This window comes from Lynx rufus, unplaced genomic scaffold, assembly GCF_022079265.1.
Source record: "Lynx rufus isolate CCGP_SWC_20201006 ecotype Redwood Valley unplaced genomic scaffold, mLynRuf1.p SCAF_8, whole genome shotgun sequence".
Classification (NCBI taxonomy): domain Eukaryota; kingdom Metazoa; phylum Chordata; class Mammalia; order Carnivora; family Felidae; genus Lynx; species Lynx rufus.
In genome coordinates, this window is record NW_025814896.1 from 26,391,269 (window position 1) to 26,406,304 (window position 15,036).

The following is a 15,036-nucleotide window of genomic DNA, read 5'->3' on the forward strand; positions in this document are numbered from 1 at the left end:
CAGCAACTGGGAGCCATTGAAGGTTTTGGAGTAGGAGAGCGACATGAACAGAGATTAACTGATGACACTTTAAAGCAACACATCACTGAAAAGGAGATTGGGTGAAAGTGTAATTTCTACCTTTTGTTGTGGTTGTTAGGAAAGTACATTTCCACAAGCCAGGCCCTTTTAGTTATATTCACATGGGAAATTTATCTAAACAGAGAAGGAATGAGGACATAGAATTGGACAGTTCTTCTAGATTTCAGCAAAGTGGTCAAACTGACTATGAGGTTGCAGCCAGCTGTGCAAAAATCAGCCAATGCCAAGAATAGATGGAGAAGCCAAGCTAGGCCCCAATCCACAGATCAGGTGTTTTGAATTCAGGCATGTGTGAAGCCCTTGGTGCTTCCATCCATGCTCCTCTTCCTGCTGAGATGCCCTCCCTACTTGCCACCTGTCACATTCCTCCTGCCTTCTTTGGTTCAGATGGATGGCATCTCTTCCAAGAACCTCCTACCCCAAGCCCCTCCTTCCTCCATGATTGTCTGCACCTAGGGCACCTCTCTGTTACGGCCTGGGTTTAATTGGACAGCTCTTGGGAGATAGAGGTGGATGTCAGCCCTACTAGATATTAAAATATATTCTAGAGCTATAATACTGGGACAGGAATAGATCAATAAAATAGAATAGACGATTCTAAAAATAAGGGAATATTAGTGTAGTGTACTATAATAGTGGCATTTCTAACCCATGGACAAAGATGAATTATTTAAAAGATGGTATTGGGACAACTTGGAGAACCACTTAAAAAAATACAAACTAGGTTTAGTAGTAGACCTCACTACTTATATGGAGATAAATTACAGATTGAATGAAGATTTGGGGCACCTGGTGGGCTCACTCAGTAGAGCATGTGACTCTTGATCTCAGGGTCCTGAGTTCAAGCCCCACATTGGGCATAGAGCTTATTTAAAAAAAAAAAGAAAGAAAAAGATTTAATATAATGGAGCTATAAGTGCTCTACAAGAAAATATGGGTGAATTACTTTTATAATCTTAGAGTGGGAAAAACCTTTGTTCTGGCCTGAAACCTTTAAACCCTAACAGAAAAAAAAAATTGAGAGGATATAAAAATAAAAATTTTCCATATGGCAAAATAATCTCATCACAAATAAAATAAAAAAGACAACAAAAGGACAACATATTTGCAAAATATATGACAAAAGATTAAATTTCCTTCATAAAAAAAAAAAAGACCACCAGGGCGCCTGGGCAGCTCAATCAGTTGAGCATCCAACTTTAGCTCAGGTCATGATCTCACAGCTCAGGAGTTTGAGCCGTGCATTGGGCTTTGTGCTGACATCTCAGAGCCTGGAGCCTGCTTCGGATTCTGTGTCTCTGTCTCTCTCTGCCCCTCTCCCGCTCACATTTTTTTTCTTTCTTTCTTTCTTTCTTTCTTTCTTTCTTTCTTTCTTTCTCTTTCTTTCTTTCTTTCTTTCTTCCTTTCTCTCTTTCTCTCTCTCTCTCTCAAAAATAAATGTCAAAAAACATTTTTTAATAAAATTTTTTTAAAAAAATACCACCAACCCAAATAGAAAGATGGGCAAAGAATATGAACAGGTTGTTCTAAGAAATGCAAGTGACCGATAAATACATGATACACATAAATATACACTCACACTGCCAAATGAAGAGAGGCAAAGGAAAATAAGAGATACTATTTTTCACCTCTCAGATTGGTAAAGACAGAAGAGATTGCTAATACTAAGCACTGACAAGCATGCCATGAAATGGGAATTGCCACCCGTCACTGGTGGCTGAGTAAACCAGTGCAGCATTTGTGCAGGGGGTTGGGGGGTTATCATTGTGAAAATTCAGAATCCTGATGATGATGATAACAGCTGCCATTTGCCAAATACTACCCCTCAGGAGGATATCCAGCTGCATTTTGTGACCTAACCTCAGAAGTCATACACCCTCATTTCCACAATACCTAATAGCTTGCACAGCCCTATTCATTGTGACCATTGTGACAGGGCACTAGGGTGTGATACCAGGAGATGAGGATCACACGGAGCCATCTTGGAGGCTGGCCACCACAGTGTCCAATTTGAAAGGGGAAATTTGGTGTCAAATACTACATTAACCACACTCTTATTATCCACTTTGTAGATCAAGAAACTGAGGCTTAAAGAGATTTAAGTGTGGTGCCCAAAGTCACTTGAGTGTCAGAACGAGAATTTGAACCAGTCCCATTTGGCTAGACTCTATTGGACCTCCTCACTGGTCTCCCTGCTGTCACTCTTGCTTCCTTATAATCTCATCCCCTCTGATCTAAAAACATAATTCATATTGCATCATTTCCTCACTCTTAGAATAAAATCCACATACTTTACAATGGTGTACATGGCCCTGCATGCTTGGCCCTGAATACCCTCTCACCTTTGTCCCCCCCAACCCCGGCCCATCTCACTCTGGTCACACTGCTCACCTTTCTGTTCCTCAAACATGCCAAGTCCCTTCCTACCTCAGGGCCGTGGCACCAGCTCTTCCCTCTGCCTGGAAGACTGTGCCCCCAGGTCTTCACCCAGTTGTCCACTTCAGCCACCCTGGGGTCAGGGCACACATTGGCTTACTCTCGAGAGGGTCCTTCTCTGACCACTCAGCCCAGAGCCCACCCTTGTCTCCACCCTCAACCCGTCTCCACTCGATCCCTCGCCCCAACTTCCTGTGCCTCTCCTTCATGCCATCTTCCTTCTTACTCCTTGTTTCCAGGATCCAACCAGGATTCAAACTTTGCATTTAGTTGTTATTTCTCTTTACTCTCAGGGTTTAGAACACCCGAATTAATAACAATGAATCTTTTTGAAGAGTCCAGGACAGTCATGTTGTAGAGAGTCTCTCTAGATTTCTTGTCTGGGTGTCTCTTCATAATCAGATTCAGGTTATGCGTTTTGGAGAACACAACGTGGGTGATGATTGCATCTCTTCAGGAGGTGAGCACATCATGTCAGGTGGCCCCACTTCAGGGGGCTCCTGAATTTGATCGCGTGGTTATGGGTGCCTGCCAGTCTCTCCATTGTGCAGGTACATGTTCTCTTCCATCATAAGTAAGTAATATATAGGGATAGATGGGTTTTTAAATGCTCTGAGATGCTTGAACAGTATCCTCTCTGATCAGACTAAGCTCCTGTTTTTCCTAATAGTAACAAACCCTTGATCCCCTTGGCCAGGTCCCTACTTGTGGGGGGGATGTCTCATGTCATATAGGAGTCTGTCTGGAGGAGTTTGCTGCTTAAGAAACTGTCCTATGGGGTGCCTGGGTGGCGCAGTCGGTTAAGCGTCCGACTTCAGCCAGGTCACGATCTCGCGGTCCGTGAGTTCGAGCCCCGCGTCGGGCTCTGGGCTGATGGCTCGGAGCCTGGAGCCTGTTTCCGATTCTGTGTCTCCCTCTCTCTGCCCCTCCCCCGTTCATGCTCTGTCTCTCTCTGTCCCAAAAATAAATAAAAAACGTTGAAAAAAAAATGTTTAAAGAAACTGTCCTATAGAGCAAATGCCCTGCCAATTGTCCACTTACAAAAACCCCTACTGTTGGGGCGCCTGGCTGGCTCAGACGGTAGAGCATCCTACTCTTGATTTCAGCTCAGGTCATGATCTCACGGTTCATGAGCTCGAGCTCAGTGTGGAGCCTGCTTGGGATTCTCTGTCTTCCTTTCCCTCTGCCCCTCCTCCACTTTCTCTCTCTCTCTCTCTCTCTCTCTCTCAAAATAAATAAACATTAAAAAAAAAAGCACCCACTGCTTGTAGAGCCTGACATGAAGGGGACATGAAGGCAGTACTGCCCTCTGAAGCAGATGGGAGCAGCCTTCCCTGCCATACTCTCCCACCAAGACTGAGGCCAAAAAGAAGGAAGGTCGCATCCTTGGGAGAATTAGTGGTCAAGAAACTAGGTCATGCCATTCCTTGTTGGGACCCGTGCTGTGGCCACTTTAAGGATCGAGGGAGTTGTCCTAAGGCACAAGGACACTGAAAACAACCAGCACAAGGTTACTCAAGGAGTGGCCACTCCTGCAGGAATAAGGATCTGGGAGATTTCTGCAGGCTTCAGCACACATGAAAATTCACCTAATTTTCGGTGCTGCTAAACAGCCAGGTTTCTCTAGGGCTCCCAACTGCTTTCTGTGGGTTGAGTGGGGCTGAGGCTGTTTTATCTCAGGGATGGTAAATGAGTTCACATTTCATGCCTAGAGAAAATCACTGCTCTGCTCTCCTGGGCGGTACTGGCTCTCTTTTATTAGTCAGAAAGGAGGTGGGTTATCTGGGTTCAATTCCACCTTTGAACTTCAGCTGGATTTGGCTTTATATTTCAAGCCCAGATGTCCACCACTGCTGTGAAATAGTGAATCAGGCCAAGGGAAGTCAAAGGTCTCTAGAAATGTGGTGGGAAGAGATGGGAAATCCGGGCCTGAATTATCTCATTTTCAAAGTGAGGAAGGGCATTTCCCATGTTGGAAACGCCCGCATTTCCCTGGATGAACTGGAGAGTCATGGCCACTAATTAAAATTCTAAAAATCATTATTGGGCACCAACACATGTGGACATTCAGGTGATGCAGCCTCCAGGCTGTCCCCACGACAATGGGCAAGAAGATCTATTAGAGAAAACTGGGAAGGGTGCATTGGTTTGAAAACACATTGGATTTTAGGAATAAAAGGCGCTAATGAGTAACATGCTTAGACCCTCTTTTAAAAATAAAGTGTAAGTTCTATACTGACAATAAATCTTTAGCACGTGTGGGACAAGTCTGTCTGCCTTTAATTTGATATGTTGCCATCCTTCTATTTTTCTAAGGGGTGAATACTGAGCTCTGAACCTGTGTTGTACTTCCCACTCACACCTGTAGAGGGAGCCTTGTTTACCTCGGATTGTTCACAATGCAAAGCTTTCAGTGAAAGAAAGAAAAAGGCTTTTAGAGAAAAAAAGTTGGAGGGTTAAAGGCAGTCTGTTTCAAAATTGCAAACAATCGAGATGGCTGTCTTGTTTTTTTTTTTTTTTTCTTTGCTGTTCTACTGTGAATGAGTTGTAGCGTGAAGTCAGTAGAAATTGCCCTTCTTTTTCGGATGCGACTAGAGGGACCCGGAGGTGGGATCGTTGTTGGTATTTTTGTTTTGTTTTTTGGCCATTTCCTCACAGAATTCCACGAGGGCAGCTCCTCATCCCTGTTAAAGCACAAGCTTTTCCTGAAAGCTGATGCGTGGTAACGGAGGTTGTGAATCTGAGGAGGGGGACGTCTGCCCTTGACCCATCTTGTCTGTTGGGGTCTAATTGTGCTGTTTGGGGACGAGCGAGTTCTGTTCTAGGCTTGAGTCTGAGGTTGCTCGCAGGTCCAGGGTCCTCCACCCCCCACCCCGCGACGCCCCACGCGGTCTTCTCCAGCACCCCAGGCGGACAAGGTCCGCCTGTGCGGAGGACGGCGTCTCTGATCCGCCTGGGTCTTCCCTCTCCTGCCACGCCGTGTCTCCGCGGACAGTACGCGCCCAGGTCTGGGATGGAGCAGCATTCGTGATGTTATCCTATTACTTTACAACTGTAGCTCGCGCGCCGTCAGGAGCCGGTACTGTGTGGTCTGGAGGAGCACAATGACCGGCGGGAGGATTGGGTGGGGGTGGCCGGGAGGGAGCAGAGAGTGAGGCGGCGGCGAGCGCTCCCGATCGCAGAAATGTTTGGGTCGGACAGGTGAACGCATCTTGGAGTCCCAGGCGCCCGCCAGGGAGGAAGAAGAGGAGCATGGGAGGGTGTAAACTAAGTGGTGGGAAAGAGACAAAGGAAGAGTGAAGAGGCGAGATGGTACGGAATATAGGGAGGGGGAGGGGAGAGGAGGGGGCGGGGGGGGCAGCGCGCTAAGGGCCCCGATCTTGAACTTGATCAAGAAAAGGGGGGCCCTGAGATAGGGGTGGGGGGGCGGGAGAGAGCCGGCCACGTGCCTGATTCTCCCAGACTAGGGTCTCGCTGAGACCGCCCGGGGACCCAGCAGCCCCGCCCAGCGAGGACCCGCGTGCCCAGGGAACCAGGGGACACGAGGAGGTCCAGGGCTGCCCGAAGGCCCCAGGGCGCGGAGAGTTCCTAATGGTGCCTGAGTCACTTTCTTTGGGCCAAGTCTCTCCTCTCCTGGCCTGAACGCAGAGAGCCGGCGGGCCGGGTGCCTCCCCTTCCAACCCCCAGACCCGAAGACTGCGGCCTCCAGGAGCGAGGGGCGGGCACACACCCCACCGCTTTCTTTCCGGGGCTCAGCCCCCAGCAAGAATCTTCCTCGAAGCGCTTCCCCCTTAAGAGCGCTCTCCCCCCGGAGCGCACGGCAGCGCGTCCAGTGCGCCCTCATCCCTCCCCCACTACCTGGCCCAGCACCCCCTCCTTCCACCTCCTCTCCCCCCTCCCCGCCCCCCGGCCTCTCCCTCCTTTCTCCTCTCTCTGGGTGCCTCCTTTTCCTCTCTCCCCCTCCCCCCGTGCCCACTCCTCCCTCTCGTCAGCCCCTCCACCTCCTCCTCCTGCTGCTCCTCCTACTCCCCCTGCGTGCGCCCTCCCCGCGCTCCCCTCCCCCCGGCCCCCGCCCCGTGCCCGGTCCCGCCCCCCCTCCCCCGCCTCCCCGTGCCCGGTGTCCCCCTCCCTCTTCCTCCCTCCCGGCCGCGGCGCCGCCGCCGCTGCCGCCGCCGCTCGCCTGGGCCCTCCCCCTGGCCACCCCCGCCCCCGGGCCGGGCAGTGACGCGCCGCGGCGGTGCCAGCCCCTCTCCCCGGGCGGCCGCGGCGGCAGCAGCAGCAGCAGCAGCTGGAGCTGTGGGGCTGTCACTGCCGCCCGCCCCGCTCACTCGCCGAGCCCGACCGCCGGTCTCCGCCTCGCCTCCCGCCCAGGTACGGAGTCCGACCCGGATCCCCGCGATCGGGCCGTTTCCGGGCCCCCGGCCGCCGCCCCCCTTCTCCCGCCGATGCCGCCGGCCGTTGAGCTGCGGTTAAGGGGGTGGGGGAGCTGGGGGGTTCTGGGGAGGGGGACGCGGGGGAGCTTCCTGCGCCGGGGCTGAGGAGGGGGGCGCAGGGAAGCGGCTGCGCCCTGGGTGGAGTGGGCTGGGGCGAGGGGCGGGTGAGTGTGACCGAGTGGGGGGGGGGGACGGGCAGGGGAGGTGCACTCTAGGGGCTTTGGGGTCCCGGAGAGGTGTGCCTGGCGGCGAGTGCTGGGGGGCTGCCGGGCGCACCCCACTCCCGGGCCGTGCGCGCCGCCGGTCCTGGGGGGCGGTGATTGTGTGCGCTGCGCTGCGCCGCGCCGCGGTATTGTGCGGCGGCCACACCGTTTGCAGCGGGCTCGGCACCGCGTCCCGGGGAGGAAGGCGTTCGCAGGCGGCGGGGTGGGGGCCGGGCTCGGGTTGCCGCCACCGCGGCCGCCGAGAGAAGGGAAGTGGACTGTTTGGGGATATGAGGACGGGAAGCGTTGAGTGGCAGGGAGGGGCTCCCCGCCACGGCGCGGGGAGTTGAGATGAGGTTTGCAGAGTTGAGCCCACTTCGGCAGGCCCCTGTCCCTCCCCCGAGAGGACCGGGTGCCCTGCTCAGGTGTACCGTCAGAGCGGAAGCCGGGGGGCGGCGGCGGCTCCTGGCGAAGGGGCATTCCTAAATGAAGGGGACACACGGGGCGGGGGCAACCGGCCGGAGTGAGGGCGCGCGTCCGCGTTAAGTTGAATTTACGCCTCCGCCGGCCACTCTCCGCTCTCCACCTAGCCCTCCTGGACCGGACACTTCTCGTGGGGCAGGGTGGGGGTGTGCCATCCACAGTTTTTATTCCAGCGGCTCGAGTTCAGAAATGACTCCCCCTCCCTGCTCCCACCTGGAACAGCGTTTTGCCCGAGTCCGGTCGCCCCTACTGGGCCGCGCTTCCTGGGGGAAGTTCTCATTAAGCCTGGCTAATTAGCATTATTCCTGGAGAAAGGTTAAGGTTAGACCGTCCTTTTCCTTACCGGGAGGCCCACCCCCTTCCTCCCCATTCCCTTCTCCCTTCCCCCTCCCCAAGAGCACAAAAGCACAAAAAGAAAGTGTGAAGAGGCGCAGATCAATGGAGAAGCCACAAACCCATTAATTCAAATGGAACCTTTTTCCCCCCTCTAAAACATTGATTTTTCTTTCTGTCTGCTCTGAGGGGAGATTAATAACCTCCTGATTTCACCTGAAATGGTGTTTGGACTCTGTGATTTCCTCCTCTTTCTGAGAAGGATTGTGGCTTGAAATAGATTCTCCCTTGAGATAAAGCCCTACTTATCCCAGAATCAGCTGGAAACCCCAGCCTGGGGCCCCCAGCCTACCAGGTGGGGGTGTGGAGAGAGGTGTTCAGGGGCTCTCACAGCTCCTCTGGGGAGAACCATCTGTGTGATGGGACTTAGGGGTGCTGTCTGGCCCCCTGCTTCTGGGCTGGAGGTTGGTCTGGGGAAAGACCCCTATATGGCCCAGGCCTGGGGGTAGTTTAGTCCTTACATAGTAAATTACCCCTTCGTTGGAAAACCATTAGGGCCCAAATGTGTCTTTAAATAATATCAAGCTCCTGTCTAATCCCATCTCAAGCTGGGCTTGTTTTATAGAGTAGGTTTTAAGACAGCACCTCCTCCCACACCCACTTCACCTCAGCTGTGTGGCATGACCCCATTCAGCACCTTTCGGGAGCAGAACACCCCAGAACTTTCCTCCCAGCTGAGGAGGTGGATTTGGGGAAACTTCTGTGGCCTCAGCCACCCTGGGGCCATGTGGAGTTGGGCTGCCCTGAGTTTCTCAAGAACTTTTTTGTCTTGTCTGGGTCCTTTTCTTGGAAGGAAACTCCTGCAGGGGATTAGCTCAGAGTGGTTCCTCTCCAGCTCTCCTTTTGGCTGGAAGAACCCCGTCTGCTGCAACTCCTCTCTCCAGCCACCCTCTTAAAGAGACCCCTGTTAATGCCAGGGCCTGGGGTGTCAGTGAGGCCCTCGTGGTGAGGAGTGCTGGGAAAACAGCCAGTTGCCTTTGCCTAGGAAACAAAAGCCCATTTTACACTCGACACACTAGTAGGAAGGTGTTGAAAATGCTCACTCCCAGCATTCAGGCCTTCGTGACAGCAAGGACAACAGAGCATCTCCCTATGTGTGTATGTATGTTTCTGACAGACCCTATGCGTGTGTACGAGAACACCTGAAAGGTGTTAGGGGATTGGCTGCCTCAGCCCTCCCCACTCCACGTTTCCCAGAAGGGCTTGTGCTCACAGGACTAGTCAGCAGAGAAGGTATGTTAGCAGGAAGGAGTGGAATTGTGCAGGGAGTGTCCCCAGGAGGCTGGCCTCCTCCCCTGGTGGCCAGGTGGGCTCAGTGTGGAGCATGAAGCGGCAGCCTTGGGACCCCACAGCTCCCAGGAGCTGCGGCTCAGACCACCCTAAGATTTCATTTGTGCAATCCCTTCACTACTTTCAATCCTGGGGGGTTTTCGTCTTCCATTAATAAGCCATCTGATGAACCGAAGGGGTTAAGTTGGGGTCAAATGCGGTTCAGTACCTTCTTGGCATGCTCAGAAGGCTGTGTGTGTAATGCTCGCTGACATGGAGACAAGGGGAAGAGTTGCCTCTTACTGAAGAATTCCAGGGCCCAGAAGGAACGTGCAGGTGTTCCAGAAGGAGGTGCTTACTTTCTACATCTTGGTGCCTGCCTCCTTGGGGTAGAGCTAGTGCTGGCGCAACTGTCCCAGCCTGGCGATCTTTCTGGCAGGAGCTTCAGCCTCTCATCGAACAGACTGTGGGGGCTAGACAGAGGGGTCTGTCTCCTGCCTGGCCCAGAAACACCTCTGGCACATCCCTGCCTCCCCTCCCCCACTCCCCTTCTCTGAAACGTACACCCAAGGCTCCTGGTCAGGGCTTATGGCTTACAATTGCACTAAATTCTCAGCAAATCCTCCTCTTTTTTTTTTTTTTTTTTTCCCTCAAAGCAAGTGGTAGAGATAGAGTTACAGCTGAGAGGAAAGGCCTGGAAAATGTTGTGTGAGGCACGCCCCAGGATCCCTGTCCTGGAGGATGCAAATGGCTCAACTTCAGAGGCACCAGGAACCTAGTTCCCAAGAAATTGACCCCAGTTGTAAAATAATCAGGTTACTGATAGCACCTGCTCCTAGTTACCCGCCATGGATACAGGCGCGTTTCCACCATTTCCCCTCTGCTCTCCCGTTTTCTCCTCCTCCTAGGCTGGGCAGTGGTTGGTGCTAGTTTGCCTGCAGAGGAGGAAGGGCCTCAGAACCTGGGTGGAGAGAAACTGAACCTGCCCATGAATTTTGGACTGCAGATAAGCAGGGAGGGTTTGGTCCGGTTCCTCTCCTTCTGCCCAGAGTCAGGGCTCCAGGATTGGGGTGTGTCCTAGGGGCTGGCTGGGTGCTGCTCACCTGCTCCCCACATATTCTTAAGGTCCCCCCCTTCAGAAAGGCAGTGGTGCTATCACTTTGACGCCCACAATGGCTCAGGCCCTTTGGTGCTGAATGATGGACTTTTATCAACAGGTGGCAAGGCTGTAGGCTTCAAGGTGTCTGAGGTAAGAGGAGCTGGGGGAAGGGGGCAGCTGGCTGGTCACTCTCATGGGGTCTGGGGAGAGGTGGCCCAGAAAGACTGGATTGTATACACTCTTTTATTCTCTAATGAAAATGAAAATTTCACTGAAGTTTGTTTACAGAGAGAAATTAGTAGATCAGATTCCCTTGAGAGTCCAGAAGGGAAAAGCAAGAGGGGCCTAACTCGTGACCTCTGGGTGAGCAGGGGGAGAACACCCTAAGTCAATCCACAGGCCCAAGAGCCTGCGGCTCACAAGGCCGCGCTGGCCACCTCCTGCTGATCCCTCGGGAAAGGAGTGCATCTCCCGCCCTACACAGTCATGGACGGTCTCAGAGCCGCGTGCACCGGCGACTGCCTGTGTAATTAGCCTGCTCCTGGAGCCTCGGCTCCATCGAGGGGGCGAGGTCGCGGCCTGCCCTCTGCGGCTGGGGGCTGCACTGTAGCAGCCAGGTTGCAAAGGGGTCTGGGAAGGCTTCTCTCCCACAAAAGTAGCTGTGGCAGCTCCATCAGAACGTACTCGTTTTCTGTGTTTCAACCGGGTTGACGACGCTTGGTTTCTCCTAAAAAGCGGCTACAGCAGCGGTGTTGGAACCTTGCACAGAGCCACCGCCTTCAGAGCCAGGGGTCGTTCAGCAGACCCCGCGGGCTGTGAGAACACTCTCCAGGGGAGAGCTCGGCAGTCCATCAGTGGCTTGGGAGGGGTCCGTAGCCCCTTTCTCCTGGCACTTAAGTGGGGCAGAATTTTTGGCTGGTGTCTCTCCGTAGATAACAAGGTCCTGAAGGAAAGGAGCCTTCGTCATCTGTGCCCCCGGCACAACACAAGCACATAGTAGATGTTCAGAAAATGTGTGCCACTCATTGAAGAGAGGGAGCGCGTGTGGGAGTATGTGTAAATATAGCTCCATCTCCCATGAGTCTCCTGTGGGTCTCATCCTGAGACACTTTGTCGTTAAGGAGTCTGGCTCTTTCAGTTGAAGGGAGGAAGCGTGGTGTGGCGGCTCTGTGATGTGGGCTCTGGGCACAGACCGCCTGGGTTCAGAGCCCAGCTCTGCAGCTAGCTGTGGTGCCCTTGGGCAGCTGGGGTCGATCTCCGAGGGGCGGGTCCCACATCCTGAGACAGGCCTGACGTGGGCGCCTGCTTTTTTAATGGAACCATGGGAGGGAAATCTCGTGAAACTCTTGCCCCCAAAGACCCCGGTGGCATGGTGGGCACTGGGTTTTCGCTGTCAGTCAACTTCAGTGTAAAGTTTCGCTCACCTCTTCCCACTTCGACTTGGCAGGGCAGGGAAGGGTGGAGAGGGTCATTCTGGTGGACAGTTAAGCGATCTGAGTCAGAGAAACCCTAGGCCCTGCGTGGGGTGGCTGGCATGTGCCACGGGGAGACGTTGCGGGGCCGTGTGCTGCCGCCAGCCTACCAGCCACCATCCGGGTTTCATATGGTCTCCATTCGAGAACCCTCGACAGCGGGACCGAGGCCGCCACTGTCGAGCTGATGCCGCATCCTCCTCAAACGCCAGGATCTCGCCAGGCAGTTCAGCCAGTGCCCCGCATCTCGCAGGCCTTGCGGGGGGTCCGGGAGACATGCTGCCTCGTCCCCACCCTCGGAAGGACTTCAGGTTCTCTGGGGAAAGTCAGGGCAAAGCCCAGAGTATGTTGACATGCCGCAGCTGAGGGGCGTGTGCCTGACTGCAGGGGGCTGCTGGTGCGGACAGATTGTGTAAGAGTGATGGAGACAGCCGGAGTTGGTGGGTGAGACAGGTACGCGTTTGGACTTTGCGCTGTGCGGTGCCACAGGCCGGTGGGTGTTCCGGGTGAGGGGGACAGCCTGGGCGCAGCCTCGCAGGTGGGAAGGATGGCGCGTCTGGGCCTCTAGGATTGCGCACGTCTGGCTCTGCCGCTTGTAAGCTCACGACCTTGGGCGGTCGCCCTAACCCCTTGGAGCGGCCGTTTCTCATCTGTAGAATGGGGCTGATGACTACACCTGCCTCATGAGGCCCACAGGTGGGCCTGTGGGGAGGATGACATGAGACGATCAAAGGGGAGCACTTGGCGCCTAATGAACTTTGGCGTCTGTTCACATTTTCAGGTTGGTGGAGCGAGGGTAGAGTGTGGGCACCTTGAGCGCTGTGCCCAGTGGTTCTGACTTTTCCCCGCTCCTGGCTCCCGGGTGAGAACACCGTGTGCTTAGTGGGCCGGCTGCGGACAGCCCCGCCCAGGCTTATGCGCACCTTGGGAGGGGACACTCCTGTGTGGCCCCGCTGCCCCTGGCGTACCCCTCTCCTCCGGCCACAGTGGCCTCCTGGCTGCTCCTTGGACCCACCAACGTGTGCCAGTGCCTGGAAGGCTCCCTGTGCAGACCCCTGCATGGTAACCTTCCTCACTTCCTGTGGGCTTCCTCTCAGATGTTTCCTAACCGGCGAGGCCCTCCCTGGCCACCTGACAAACACGGCCCCACGGGCCCCTCTCCCGCTTGCTCTGCTTCGTTCTGCTCCGGAGCCCATCACCACAGCTGTTACGTGTTTTTTCTGCTGATTATCCATCTCCTCCCCTGCGGGACAGGGAGTGCCAGGAGCACTAGGACTCTGTCTTGTCCACTGCTGAACTTCCCAACGCCTAGAAAGTGCTTGGCTCATAGTAGGTGTTCAATAAATGCTTGTTGAATGAATGCATGAAGCGTTTTGAGTAGGTGGTGCTTCCGGATGTTAATAGATTCAGCCTTGTAAATCATGGGTGTTTCAACAACACCCAAGAGCCAGGAAAGGCCTTCCTACCTCAGGTCAGACCCTGAGCACAATGTGCTCTGGGCAGCCGGGAAGGAGCAGGCGGCCCAAGCAAGGATGTGTCTGCCCCTGGCTCCCAGAGCCTCCATGGGCCCTGTGCCTCCAAGGGTCCGCTCTCTGGCCAGCCACCCGTCTCACTCTTCGGTTCCGTCCTGGGGGGCCGCACGGGAGAGTTTTGTTGTCCCTTTGTGCCTTTTGTGCAGAGAGAGCCTTTTGACTGTGTGTGTCCCTCTGGGTGTGAGAACATAGTCTGAGTGAATGTGAGTGAGTGGGCTTTCACCCAAGGAAGACTGGGTGGATGTGCTTGTGCGTAAGGAGCAGGGCGGCCAGTGGGAGGGAGGCAGGGTGAGTGGAAGTGTGGGAGCGGGTGGGAGGGGAATAAGTCCCAAGAGGACACCTGGTCTCTGTCCCCTGAGGCTCTGGGTGTGCCTCGTGGGGACCCCGGAGCTGGGCAGAGCTGGTGTGGTGGATTCGGCCGCAGAGGGCACACACTGGCTGCACAGAAGCTGTAAATTCCAGGAAACTCCCTGCCAGCCTGCCATAGTGGGGGAGGGGTGGATAATCCACGCCGGTTCCCTAGCACTTGGAGAACAGATGTGTCTGCCTCAGGGACAGCCTCCGAAGAAAGTTCGAACCAAAGTGTGTTTGCTCATTATAAAAGAGTCGTTTGTGAGGGGGCCCTGGAGAGGCTTTTTTTGGGGGGTGGGGGGGGCTCTGCCAGAGGTCCTTACCGGGGGCCCACAGATGCCATTGTATCCTGCTAGAGAGGAGAGGGGAGGGGGCAAAGCCAGTTGGGGGGTTGGGGAGCTGCTGGGCCATCTTTCTTGCATTTTACAGCCAGCTCCCAAACACAGTTGCTTGCTGCTCCTGAAAGAGGCTGGGCCAGAAGGAGGTGGGGTCCCTTCCCACTGGAGGGCTGGATTGAAGGGGCCCCGCCCTGGGGGTTCCCAGATGACTGGCCAGGGGCTCACTGAAGCCAGCAAGGGGAGAGGAGGCAGGCGTGGTCCTCTCTAACAGGCCCTCCGGCTGTTTGGAAGGCCCTGGCGGCCCCCCAGGCCCCGGAGCCAAACCCCCTTTGCGGTCTGATCCGAACCCTCCTCGCCTGCCCCACCCCCTTCCTTCTCTGCACTTCTGGGGCTGGCCTTTTCAGCCCTGGAAGCTGCCCAAGAGCATATCTTTGAAGCACAGCAAAGGTTAGGAAGGAGGAAGACAGAAATGTCCTCTGGGTTGGGGGAGTGGGAGAAAGGAATTCCATGCATGCTCCACGGGAGCTGGAGTCGGAGGCAGTCCTAGTGGGGGCGGTCTGCTTGGCCTCAGCAGTGTCCGCATGTCTCGCTACCCGCTTTTGGCCACCCGTCCCTGTGCACAGCGAGCCCTCTTCCCGGGGCTGCGGGCGGGGAGTGGTGGCCCTTGTTTACAGCGCTTGCTTCAACCTTGGCTCACAAGGGTAAGAGCCAGGCCCTGCTATCCGCCCCTCCAGGATGCAAGACCTCATAATTGTCTTCAATTACAGACAGCGCCGGCCCTCAGCCCTGGCTTCCGACAGGAACCAGAGCCCGAACCACTTGCACGGGGGGCAAGGTTTGGGGGTTCCCTGTGGCCTTCGGAGCCTTCCAAATGCCCACAGGCCCTAGGGTTCACCCAGAATGCTGCCTTGGGGCTGCACAGAGCCTGTCCCTGTTGAAACATCCA

At 54.9% G+C, this 15,036-nt stretch overlaps 1 protein-coding gene across 4 annotated transcripts in view; it reads left to right on the plus strand.

Annotated features, from left to right (window-relative positions):
• The window catches only part of NOL4L (nucleolar protein 4 like), a 127,666-nt gene that overhangs the window by 84,003 nt on the left and 28,627 nt on the right, over positions 1-15,036 (plus strand). The window contains exon 1 of one of the 4 annotated variants that reach the window (XM_047069129.1): positions 6,812-6,888. The exons of the other annotated variants lie outside the window; for them this stretch is intronic. The gene's annotated coding sequence lies outside the window, so the exon portion shown is untranslated. Of the gene's footprint in view, positions 1-6,811; positions 6,889-15,036 lie in introns of those variants that run through there. 4 annotated transcript variants of the gene reach the window in all.